The sequence below is a fragment of the Nerophis lumbriciformis genome, unplaced genomic scaffold, assembly GCF_033978685.3.
Source record: "Nerophis lumbriciformis unplaced genomic scaffold, RoL_Nlum_v2.1 HiC_scaffold_41, whole genome shotgun sequence".
Classification (NCBI taxonomy): domain Eukaryota; kingdom Metazoa; phylum Chordata; class Actinopteri; order Syngnathiformes; family Syngnathidae; genus Nerophis; species Nerophis lumbriciformis.
The window spans coordinates 345,001-357,500 of record NW_027316583.1 but is presented as its reverse complement, the minus strand read 5'-3'; positions in this window follow the sequence as shown (position 1 = coordinate 357,500).

The following is a 12,500-nucleotide window of genomic DNA, read 5'->3' as shown; positions in this document are numbered from 1 at the left end:
AAGAAGGCCGACGTGCTATGGTTCTCCACCTGGGTACGGAACGCCAAATTAGTCCCTCTCCTAGCTGGAAGTCCAAAAAAAAGGCGTGAATTTGACTAAGTGTCTAGGAGCATTTCCCTTTAAGAAGGCCGACGTGCTATGGTTCTCCACCTGGGTACGGAACGCCAAATTAGTCCCTCTCCTAGCTGGAAGTCCAAAAAAAAGGCGTGAATTTGACTAAGTGTCTAGGAGCATTTCCCTTTAAGAAGGCCGACGTGCTATGGTTCTCCACCTGGGTACGGAACGCCAAATTAGTCCCTCTCCTAGCTGGAAGTAGTCAAAAAAAGGCGGAAATTTGACTAAGTGTCATTATTTTAGAGTACCAGGCCTCTATAGAAAAGTTTGGTTTTTTGTCTATGTGTCATCATTTTAGAGTACCAGGCCTCTATAGAAAAGTTTGGTTTTTTGTCTATGTGTCATCATTTTAGAGTACCAGGGCTCTATAGAAAAGTTTGGTAAATTTGACTAAGTGTCTAGGAGCATTTCCCTTTAAGAAGGCCGACCTGCTATGGTTCTCCACCTGGGTCTGGAACGCAAAATTAGTCCCTCTCCTCGCTGGAAGTAAAAAAAAAAGGCGTAAATTTGACTAAGTGCCTAGGAGGATGTCCCTTTAAGAAGGCCGACGTGCTATGGTCCTCCACCTGGGTCAGGAACGCAAAATTGTCCCTCTCCTCGCTGGAAGTCCAAAAAAAAGGTGTAAATTTGACTAAGTGCCTAGGAGGATGTCCCTTTAAGAAGGCCGACGTGCTATGGTTCTCCACCTGGGTCTGGAACGCCAAATTAGTCCCTCTCCTCGCTGGAAGTCCAAAAAAAAGGCGTGAATTTGACTAAGTGCCTAGGAGCATTTCCCTTTAAGAAGGCCGACGTGCTATGGTTCTCCACCCGGGTACGGAAAGCAAAATTAGTCCCTCTCCTCGCTGGAAGTCCAAAAAAAAGGCGGAAATTTGACTAAGTGCCTAGGAGGATGTCCCTTTAAGAAGGCTGACCTGCTATGGTTCTCCACCCGGGTACGGAAAGCAAAATTAGTCCCTCTCCTCGCTGGAAGTCCAAAAAAAAGGCGTGAATTTGACTAAGTGCCTAGGAGGATGTCACCTTAAGAAGGCCGACGTGCTATGGTTCTCCACCTGGGTACGGAACGCCAAATTAGTCCCTCTCCTCGCTGGAAGTCCAAAAAAAAGGCGTAAATTTGACTAAGTGCCTAGGAGGATGTCCCTTTAAGAAGGCCGACGTGCTATGGTTCTCCACCCGGGTCCGGAACTCAAAATGAGTCCCTCTCCTAGTTGGAAGTCATCAAAAAAAGGCGGAAATTTGACTAAGTGTCATTATTTTAGAGTACCAGGCCTCTATAGAAAAGTTTGGTTTTTTGTCTATGTGTCATCATTTTAGAGTACCAGGCCTCTATAGAAAAGTTTGGTTTTTTGTCTATGTGTCATCATTTTAGAGTACCAGGGCTCTATAGAAAAGTTTGGTAAATTTGACTAAGTGTCTAGGAGCATTTCCCTTTAAGAAGGCCGACGTGCTATGGTTCTCCACCCGGGTACGGAAAGCAAAATTGTCCCTCTCCTCGCTGGAAGTCCAAAAAAAAAGCGTAAATTTGACTAAGTGCCTAGGAGGATGTCCCTTTAAGAAGGCTGACCTGCTATGGTTCTCCACCCGGGTGCGGAAAGCAAAATTAGTCCCTCTCCTCGCTGGAAGTCCATAAAAAAGGCGTAAATTTGACTAAGTGCCTAGGAGGATGTCCCTTAAAGAAGGCCGACGTGCTATGGTTCTCCACCTGGGTCAGGAAAGCAAAATTGTCCCTCTCCTCGCTGGAAGTCCAAAAAAAAGGCGTGAATTTGACTAAGTGCCTAGGAGGATGTCCCTTTAAGAAGGCCGACGTGCTATGGTCCTCCACCTGGGTCAGGAACGCAAAATTGTCCCTCTCCTCGCTGGAAGTCCAAAAAAAAGGCGTGAATTTGACTAAGTGCCTAGGAGGATGTCCCTTTAAGAAGGCCGACGTGCTATGGTTCTCCACCTGGGTCAGGAAAGCAAAATTGTCCCTCTCCTCGCTGGAAGTCCAAAAAAAAGGCGTGAATTTGACTAAGTGCCTAGGAGGATGTCCCTTTAAGAAGGCCGACGTGCTATGGTCCTCCACCTGGGTCAGGAACGCAAAATTGTCCCTCTCCTCGCTGGAAGTCCAAAAAAAAGGCGTGAATTTGACTAAGTGCCTAGGAGGATGTCCCTTTAAGAAGGCCGACGTGCTATGGTTCTCCACCTGGGTCAGGAAAGCAAAATTGTCCCTCTCCTCGCTGGAAGTCCAAAAAAAAAAGGTGTAAATTTGACTAAGTGTCTAGGAGCATTTCCCTTTAAGAAGGCCGACCTGCTATGGTTCTCCACCTGGGTCAGGAAAGCAAATTAGTCCCTCTCCTCGCTGGAAGTCCAAAAAAAAGGCGGAAATTTGACTAAGTGCCTAGGAGGATGTCCCTTTAAGAAGGCTGACCTGCTATGGTTCTCCACCCGGGTACGGAAAGCAAAATTAGTCCCTCTCCTCGCTGGAAGTCCAAAAAAAAAGGCGTAAGTTTGACTAAGTGCCTAGGAGGATGTCCCTTTAAGAAGGCTGACCTGCTATGGTTCTCCACCCGGGTACGGAAAGCAAAATTAGTCCCTCTCCTCGCTGGAAGTCCAAAAAAAAAGGTGTAAATTTGACTAAGTGCCTAGGAGGATGTCCCTTTAAGAAGGCCGACGTGCTATGGTTCTCCACCTGGGTCAGGAAAGCAAAATTGTCCCTCTCCTCGCTGGAAGTCCAAAAAAAAAGGCGTGAATTTGACTAAGTGCCTAGGAGCATTTCCCTTTAAGAAGGCCGACGTGCTATGGTTCTCCACCCGGGTACGGAAAGCAAAATTAGTCCCTCTCCTCGCTGGAAGTCCAAAAAAAAGGCGTAAATTTGACTAAGTGCCTAGGAGGATGTCCCTTTAAGAAGGCTGACCTGCTATGGTTCTCCACCCGGGTACGGAAAGCAAAATTAGTCCCTCTCCTCGCTGGAAGTCCAAAAAAAAGGTGTAAATTTGACTAAGTGCCTAGGAGGATGTCCCTTTAAGAAGGCCGACGTGCTATGGTCCTCCACCTGGGTCAGGAACGCAAAATTGTCCCTCTCCTCGCTGGAAGTCCAAAAAAAAGGCGGAAATTTGACTAAGTGCCATCATTTTAGAGTACCAGGACTATAGTGGGGGAATTGGAGCCCTCTGGTGGACACTCGCTGCAAATGCACCCTGAATTAAAGACATTATTTCCAGTTCTTTTGGGGCCCTATTTTCAGGCGTAAATTTGACTAAGTGTCTAGGGGCATGTCCCTTTAAGAAGGCCGACCTGCTATGGTTCTCCACCTGGGTCTGGAACGCAAAATTAGTCCCTCTCCTAGCTGGAAGTCCAAAAAAAAAGGCGTGAATTTGACTAAGTGTCTAGGAGGATGTCCCCTTAAGAAGGCCGACGTGCCTTGGTTCTCTACCTGGGTACGGAACGCCAAATTAGTCCCTCTCCTCGCTGGAAGTCCAAAAAAAAAGGTGTAAATTTGACTAAGTGCCTAGGAGCATGTCCCTTTAAGAAGGCCGACCTGCTATGGTTCTCCACCTGGGTCAGGAACGCCAAATTGTCCCTCTCCTCGCTGGAAGTCCAAAAAAAAGGCGTGAATTTGACTAAGTGCCTAGGAGGATGTCCCTTTAAGAAGGCCGACGTGCTATGGTTCTCCACCTGGGTCAGGAAAGCAAAATTGTCCCTCTCCTCGCTGGAAGTCCAAAAAAAAAAGGTGTAAATTTGACTAAGTGTCTAGGAGCATTTCCCTTTAAGAAGGCCGACCTGCTATGGTTCTCCACCTGGGTCAGGAACGCCAAATTGTCCCTCTCCTCGCTGGAAGTCCAAAAAAAAGGCGTGAATTTGACTAAGTGCCTAGGAGCATTTCCCTTTAAGAAGGCCGACGTGCTATGGTTCTCCACCTGGGTCAGGAAAGCAAAATTGTCCCTCTCCTCGCTGGAAGTCCAAAAAAAAAAGGTGTAAATTTGACTAAGTGTCTAGGAGCATTTCCCTTTAAGAAGGCCGACCTGCTATGGTTCTCCACCTGGGTCAGGAACGCCAAATTGTCCCTCTCCTCGCTGGAAGTCCAAAAAAAAGGCGTGAATTTGACTAAGTGCCTAGGAGCATTTCCCTTTAAGAAGGCCGACGTGCTATGGTTCTCCACCCGGGTACGGAAAGCAAAATTAGTCCCTCTCCTCGCTGGAAGTCCAAAAAAAAGGCGTAAATTTGACTAAGTGCCTAGGAGGATGTCCCTTTAAGAAGGCTGACCTGCTATGGTTCTCCACCCGGGTGCGGAAAGCAAAATTAGTCCCTCTCCTCGCTGGAAGTCCAAAAAAAAGGCGGAAATTTGACTAAGTGCCTAGGAGGATGTCCCTTTAAGAAGGCTGACCTGCTATGGTTCTCCACCCGGGTACGGAAAGCAAAATTAGTCCCTCTCCTCGCTGGAAGTCCAAAAAAAAGGCGTAAATTTGACTAAGTGCCTAGGAGCATTTCCCTTTAAGAAGGCCGACCTGCTATGGTTCTCCACCCGGGTCCGGAACTCAAAATTAGTCCCTCTCCTAGTTGGAAGTCATCAAAAAAAGGCGGAAATTTGACTAAGTGCCATCATTTTAGAGTACCAGGACTATAGCTGGGGAATTGGAGCCCTCTGGTGGACACTCGCTGCAAATGCACCCTGAATTAAACACATTATTTCCAGTTCTTTTGGTGTTCCCGGGGAATGAGAGGCCTTTTGTGGGCCAGAAAGAGTGGGGGACCCTTGGAGCCCCTATTTTCAGACAGTTTGGCTTATTTCGGTGACGCCGGGGCGTCCATCAGGTCTTCCCGGGGAATGAGAGGCCTTTTGTGGCCATATGTCAACAAAAGAGTGGGGAAATGGAGCCCTCCGGTGGACTCCCGCTGCAAATGCACCCCCCAAATTAAATACATTAATTCCAGGCCTTTTGGGGCCCTATATCCAGACGGTGTGTAGCCCTCCAGTGGACTCCCGCCTCCAATGCACCCCCCAAATTAAAGACATCACCCCCCAAATTAAAGGCATCATTTCCAGTTCTTTTGGGGCCCTATTTTCAGACAGTTTGGCGTATTTCCTTGACGCCGGGGAGTCCTACAGGTGTTCCCGGGGAATGAGAGGCCTTTTGTGGGCCAGAAAGAGTGGGGAACCCTTGGAGCCCCTATTTTCAGACAGTTTGGCTTATTTCGGTGACGCCGGGGCGTCCATCAGGTCTTCCCGGGGAATGAGAGGCCTTTTGTGGCCATATGTCAACAAAAGAGTGGGGAAATGGAGCCCTCCGGTGGACTCCCGCTGCAAATGCACCCCCCAAATTAAATACATTAATTCCAGGCCTTTTGGGGCCCTATATTCAGACGGTGTGTAGCCCTCCAGTGGACTCCCGCCTCCAATGCACCCCCCAAATTAAAGACATCACCCCCCAAATTAAAGGCATCATTTCCAGTTCTTTTGGGGCCCTATTTTCAGACAGTTTGGCGTATTTCCTTGACGCCGGGGAGTCCTACAGGTGTTCCCGGGGAATGAGAGGCCTTTTGTGGGCCAGAAAGAGTGGGGAACCCTTGGAGCCCCTATTTTCAGACAGTTTGGCTTATTTCGGTGACGCCGGGGCGTCCATCAGGTCTTCCCGGGGAATGAGAGGCCTTTTGTGGCCATATGTCAACAAAAGAGTGGGGAAATGGAGCCCTCCGGTGGACTCCCGCTGCAAATGCACCCCCCAAATTAAATACATTAATTCCAGGCCTTTTGGGGCCCTATATTCAGACGGTGTGGAGCCCTCCAGTGGACTCCCGCCTCCAATGCACCCCCATAATTATAGACATCACCCCCCAAATTAAACACATTATTTCCAGTTCTTTTGGGCCCCTATTTTCAGACGGTTTGGCGTATTTCCTTGACGCCGGGGAGTCCTACAGGTGTTCCCGGGGAATGAGAGGCCTTTTGTGGGCCAGAAAGAGTGGGGAACCCTTGGAGCCCCTATTTTCAGACAGTTTGCCGTATTTCGGTGACGCCGGGGCGTCCGTCAGGTCTTCCCGGGGAATGTGAGGCCTTTCGTGGGCCATATTTTCAGACAGATTGGCCTGTTTCAGTGACGCCGAGGCGTCCATCAGGTCTTCCCGGGGAGTGTGAGGCCTTTTGGGGCCCTATTTTCAGACAGAAAAAAAAGAAAAGTAACCCTTACACTACAAAGGACAGCGGGGAAACGCCCCCCCCAGCAAAGTCACAGGGGAAGTGGGGTAGACAAGTGGAGAGTGTCTGGGGAAAAGTCCACAAAATGATCAAAAATCACACCCAGGTACGAGTGCCACAAGTCCCGCCGCGTCCCACCCGAGTCCGAGGTGCCCCCCGCATGCCCAAAACGCACCCAGCAAAGGCGCACTGTGAGTGGGGAAGAAAAGTTGGAAAAGTGGGCAAAAGTCCGGAAAAATGACCAAAAACCACACCCAGGTTAGAGCCCCACACGTCCTGCAGTCGCACCCGAGTCCTGGGATGCCCAACATGTCCAAAAAAATCAAAAAAAGCCCAAAAAATCAAAAAAATCCCCGGGCCGTATCTTGGACGCCGGCGTACCGCGTTCGGCCCTCGTGCCGTAGTTTGGCGACCGATTGTAAAAATTTGCCGCGACCGGCTAGTTTTTTTCCTTGGAGTAAATAGAGAGTAGATCCAGCAGGAAATATGCACTATAAACAAAGAGAGGGAGTTTGGAGGGGGGCAAAAACGCCCTCTTGGAACTTTTGCAGCAGCACACATCAAACTAGCGGGGAGAAGGCATGCATAGCAAAAGGCCACGAAATGATCCAAAATCACACCCAGGTTCGAGTCCCACAAGTCCCGCCGCGTTCCACCAGGGTTCCGGGGTGCCTGACATGTCCACGACGCACCCAGCAAAGGCGCACTGTGATTGGGAAGAAAAGTTGGGAAAGTGGGCAAAAGTCCCGAATTTTATCCAAAATTATACCCAGGTTCGAGTCCCACAAGTCCCGCCGCGTTCCACCAGTGTCTCGGGGTGCCTACAATGTCCACAACGCACCCAGCAAAGGCATCACACCCAGGTTCGAGTCCCACAAGTCCCGCCGCGTTCCACCAGGGTTCCGGGGTGCCTACAATGTCCACAACTTACCCAGCAAAGGCGCACTGTGATTGGGAAGAAAAGTTGGGAAAGTGGGCAAAAGTCCCGAATTTGGTCCAAAATCACACCCAGGTTCGAGTCCCACAAGTCCCGCCGCGTTCCACCAGGGTTCCGGGGTGCCTACAATGTCCACGACGCACCCAGCAAAGGCGCACTGTGATTGGGAAGAAAAGTTGGGAAAGTGGGCAAAAGTCCCGAATTTGGTCCAAAATCACACCCAGGTTCGAGTCCCACAAGTCCCGCCGCGTTCCACCAGTGTCTCGGGGTGCCTACAATGTCCACAACTTACCCAGCAAAGGCGCACTGTGATTGGGAAGAAAAGTTGGGAAAGTGGGCAAAAGTCCCGAATTTGGTCCAAAATCACACCCAGGTTCGAGTCCCACAAGTCCCGCCGCGTTCCACCAGGGTTCCGGGGGTGCCTGGCATGTCCACAACTTACCCAGCAAAGGCGCACTGTGATTGGGAAGAAAAGTTGGGAAAGTGGGCAAAAGTCCCGAATTTGGTCCAAAATCACACCCAGGTTCGAGCCCCACAAGTCCCGCCGCGTTCCACCAGTGTCTCGGGGTGCCTACAATGTCCACAACTTACCCAGCAAAGGCGCACTGTGATTGGGAAGAAAAGTTGGGAAAGTGGGCAAAAGTCCCGAATTTGGTCCAAAATCACACCCAGGTTCGAGTCCCACAAGTCCCGCCGCGTTCCACCAGGGTTCCGGGGTGCCTACAATGTCCACAACGCACCCAGCAAAGGCGCACTGTGATTGGGAAGAAAAGTTGGGAAAGTGGGCAAAAGTCCCGAATTTGATCCAAAATCACACCCAGGTTCGAGTCCCACAAGTCCCGCCGCGTTCCACCAGTGTCTCGGGGTGCCTACAATGTCCACAACGCACCCAGCAAAGGCGCACTGTGATTGGGAAGAAAAGTTGGGAAAGTGGGCAAAAGTCCCGAATTTGGTCCAAAATCACACCCAGGTTCGAGTCCCACAAGTCCCGCCGCGTTCCACCAGTGTCTCGGGGTGCCTACAATGTCCACGACGCACCCAGCAAAGGCGCACTGTGATTGGGAAGAAAAGTTGGGAAAGTGGGCAAAAGTCCCGAATTTGGTCCAAAATCACACCCAGGTTCGAGCCCCACAAGTCCCGCCGCGTTCCACCAGTGTCTCGGGGTGCCTACAATGTCCACGACGCACCCAGCAAAGGCGCACTGTGATTGGGAAGAAAAGTTGGGAAAGTGGGCAAAAGTCCCGAATTTGGTCCAAAATCACACCCAGGTTCGAGTCCCACAAGTCCCGCCGCGTTCCACCAGGGTTCCGGGGTGCCTACAATGTCCACAACGCACCCAGCAAAGGCGCACTGTGATTGGGAAGAAAAGTTGGGAAAGTGGGCAAAAGTCCCGAATTTGGTCCAAAATCACACCCAGGTTCGAGTCCCGCAAGTCCCGCCGCGTTCCACCAGTGTCTCGGGGTGCCTACAATGTCCACAACGCACCCAGCAAAGGCGCACTGTGATTGGGAAGAAAAGTTGGGAAAGTGGGCAAAAGTCCCGAATTTGGTCCAAAATCACACCCAGGTTCGAGCCCCACAAGTCCCGCCGCGTTCCACCAGTGTCTCGGGGTGCCTACAATGTCCACGACGCACCCAGCAAAGGCGCACTGTGATTGGGAAGAAAAGTTGGGAAAGTGGGCAAAAGTCCCGAATTTGGTCCAAAATCACACCCAGGTTCGAGCCCCACAAGTCCCGCCGCGTTCCACCAGTGTCTCGGGGTGCCTACAATGTCCACGACGCACCCAGCAAAGGCGCACTGTGATTGGGAAGAAAAGTTGGGAAAGTGGGCAAAAGTCCCGAATTTGGTCCAAAATCACACCCAGGTTCGAGTCCCACAAGTCCCGCCGCGTTCCACCAGGGTTCCGGGGTGCCTACAATGTCCACAACGCACCCAGCAAAGGCGCACTGTGATTGGGAAGAAAAGTTGGGAAAGTGGGCAAAAGTCCCGAATTTGGTCCAAAATCACACCCAGGTTCGAGTCCCGCAAGTCCCGCCGCGTTCCACCAGTGTCTCGGGGTGCCTACAATGTCCACAACGCACCCAGCAAAGGCGCACTGTGATTGGGAAGAAAAGTTGGGAAAGTGGGCAAAAGTCCCGAATTTGATCCAAAATTATGCCCGGGTTGGAGTACCACGAGTCCGGCCGCGTTCCACCGGTGTCCCGGGGGTGCCTGGCATGTCCACAACTTACCCAGCAAAGGCGCACTGTGATTGGGAAGAAAAGTTGGGAAAGTGGGCAAAAGTCCCGAATTTGATCCAAAATTATGCCCGGGTTGGAGTACCACGAGTCCGGCCGCGTTCCACCGGTGTCCCGGGGGTGCCTGGCATGTCCACAACTTACCCAGCAAAGGCGCACTGTGATTGGGAAGAAAAGTTGGGAAAGTGGGCAAAAGTCCCGAATTTGATCCAAAATTATGCCCGGGTTGGAGTACCACGAGTCCGGCCGCGTTCCACCGGTGTCCCGGGGGTGCCTGCCATGTCCACAACTTACCCAGCAAAGGCGCACTGTGATTGGGAAGAAAAGTTGGGAAAGTGGGCAAAAGTCCCGAATTTGATCCAAAATTATGCCCGGGTTGGAGTACCACGAGTCCGGCCGCGTTCCACCGGTGTCCCGGGGGTGCCTGCCATGTCCACAACTTACCCAGCAAAGGCGCACTGTGATTGGGAAGAAAAGTTGGGAAAGTGGGCAAAAGTCCCGAATTTGATCCAAAATTATGCCCGGGTTGGAGTACCACGAGTCCGGCCGCGTTCCACCGGTGTCCCGGGGGTGCCTGCCATGTCCACAACTTACCCAGCAAAGGCGCACTGTGATTCAGAAGAAAAGTTGGGAAAGTGGGGAAAAAAAGGACCGGAAAATATCCAAAATTATGCCCGGGTTGGAGTACCACGAGTCCGGCCGCGTTCCACCGGTGTCCCGGGGGTGCCTGGCACGTCCACAACTTACCCAGCAAAGGCGCACTGTCAGTGGGGAAGACCAAACATGTCTCGGATTTTTTCCAAGTACCTTAACGAGAGAGGCTAAAAAGCACCTGTTTTTACCTTCTCTCGTTGTTGTACTTAGAAAAAAAACGAGAAAATAAAAAATCTGGGTTTTTTTCTAAGTACCTTAACGAGAGAGGCTAAAAAAAACCATTTTTTACCTTCTCTCGTTGTTGTACTTAGAAAAAAAACGAGAAAAAAAATTTTCCCCATTCATTTCAATGGGAGTTCATTTTTTTTTTGGGATTTTTTCTAAGTACCTTAACGAGAGAGGCTTAATTTTTCACCTACTTTTTACCTTCTCTCGATTTTTCGTTTTTTACCTGGTCGACCAAAACACCTCCATCTCGTTACTATGTGCACCATGTCTGACAGGCTGAAATCACAGGGAACGCGTCCGAGTCAAAGTGAGCTATTTTCGGACACAAATATGGTGTTTTTCCCCTCTATCCTCTGGTTCTTTTTTCAAACTGATCTTCCAGCATCTGAGCGACAGGGGCTCATGCAGACACCTGTGTCCGCCCGAGGGGCGCCTTCCCGGACACATATATGGTGCTTCCCCCCTCTTTACCCCGGTCCTTTTTCAAACTGATCTTCCAGCATCTGAGCGACAGGGGCTCATGCAGACACCTGTGTCCGCCCGAGGGGCGCCTTCCCGGACACATATATGGTGCTTCCCCCCTCTTTACCCCGGTCCTTTTTCAAACTGATCTTCCAGCATCTGAGCGACAGGGGCTCATGCAGACACCTGTGTCCGCCCGAGGGGCGCCTTCCCGGACACATATATGGTGCTTTCCCCCTCTTTACCCCGGTCCTTTTTCAAACTGATCTTCCAGCTTCTGAGCGACAGGGGCTCATGCAGACACCTGTGTCCGCCTAAGGGGCGCTGTTTCGGACACATTTTCAACTTTTCCCGCATGAATGAAATCCTGGAACTGATTCCACCCAGGTACTTAGGACTTCCAGGGCTTGAGCGACAGGGGCTCTGTCCGGAGCGTGTGTCCGCCTAGGGGGCGCTGTCCCGGACACATTTTCAACTTTTCCCGCATGGATGAAATCCTGGAACTGATTCCACCCAGGTACTTAGGGCTTCCAGGGCTTGAGCGACAGGGGCTCTGTCCGGAGCGTGTGTCCGCCTAGGGGGCGCTGTCTCGGACACATTTTCAACTTTTCCCGCATGGATGAAATCCTGGAACTGATTCCACCCAGGTACTTAGGGCTTCCAGGGCTTGAGCGACAGGGGCTCTGTCCGGAGCGTGTGTCCGCCTAGGTGGCGCTGTCTCGGACACATTTTCAACTTTTCCCGCATGAATGAAATCCTGGAACTGATTCCACCCAGGTACTTAGGGCTTCCAGGGCTTGAGCGACAGGGGCTCTGTCCGGAGCGTGTGTCCGCCTAGGGGGCGCTGTCTCGGACACATTTTCAACTTTTCCCGCATGGATGAAATCCTGGAACTGATTCCACCCAGGTACTTAGGACTTCCAGGGCTTGAGCGACAGGGGCTCTGTCCGGAGCGTGTGTCCGCCTAGGGGGCGCTGTCCCGGACACATTTTCAACTTTTCCCGCATGAATGAAATCCTGGAACTGATTCCACCCAGGTACTTAGGGCTTCCAGGGCTTGAGCGACAGGGGCTCTGTCCGGAGCGTGTGTCCGCCTAGGGGGCGCTGTCTCGGACACATTTTCAACTTTTCCCGCATGGATGAAATCCTGGAACTGATTCCACCCAGGTACTTAGGGCTTCCAGGGCTTGAGCGACAGGGGCTCTGTCCGGAGCGTGTGTCCGCCTAGGGGGCGCTGTCCCGGACACATTTTCAACTTTTCCCGCATGGATGAAATCCTGGAACTGATTCCACCCAGGTACTTGGGGCTTCCAGGGCTCGAGCGACAGGGGCTCTGTCCGGAGCGTGTGTCCGCCTAGGGGGCGCTGTCTCGGACACATTTTCAACTTTTCCCGCATGAATGAAATCCTGGACCTCCGTCCAGGTACTCGGGGCTTCCCAGGACTTGAGCGACAGGGGCTCGGACCTGGGAAAAGCCCCGGCCCACTTCCCCTTTCCCCTCTAACCCTCTGGTAAACACGACTTGCCACGGAGCGGCCCTCACCGGCCGGCGTCAGCCGGTTACCCAGGTGGGGGATTCCTCCGGCCCTGCAGGTCTGCCTCTATTGCCGCCCGGCAAGCCCGATTTGAAGCGAGATCGAGACGACCCGTCTGCCCTAGTTGTCCTACATCGGACCCGCTCCGGCTCGGCCCCAGCGTC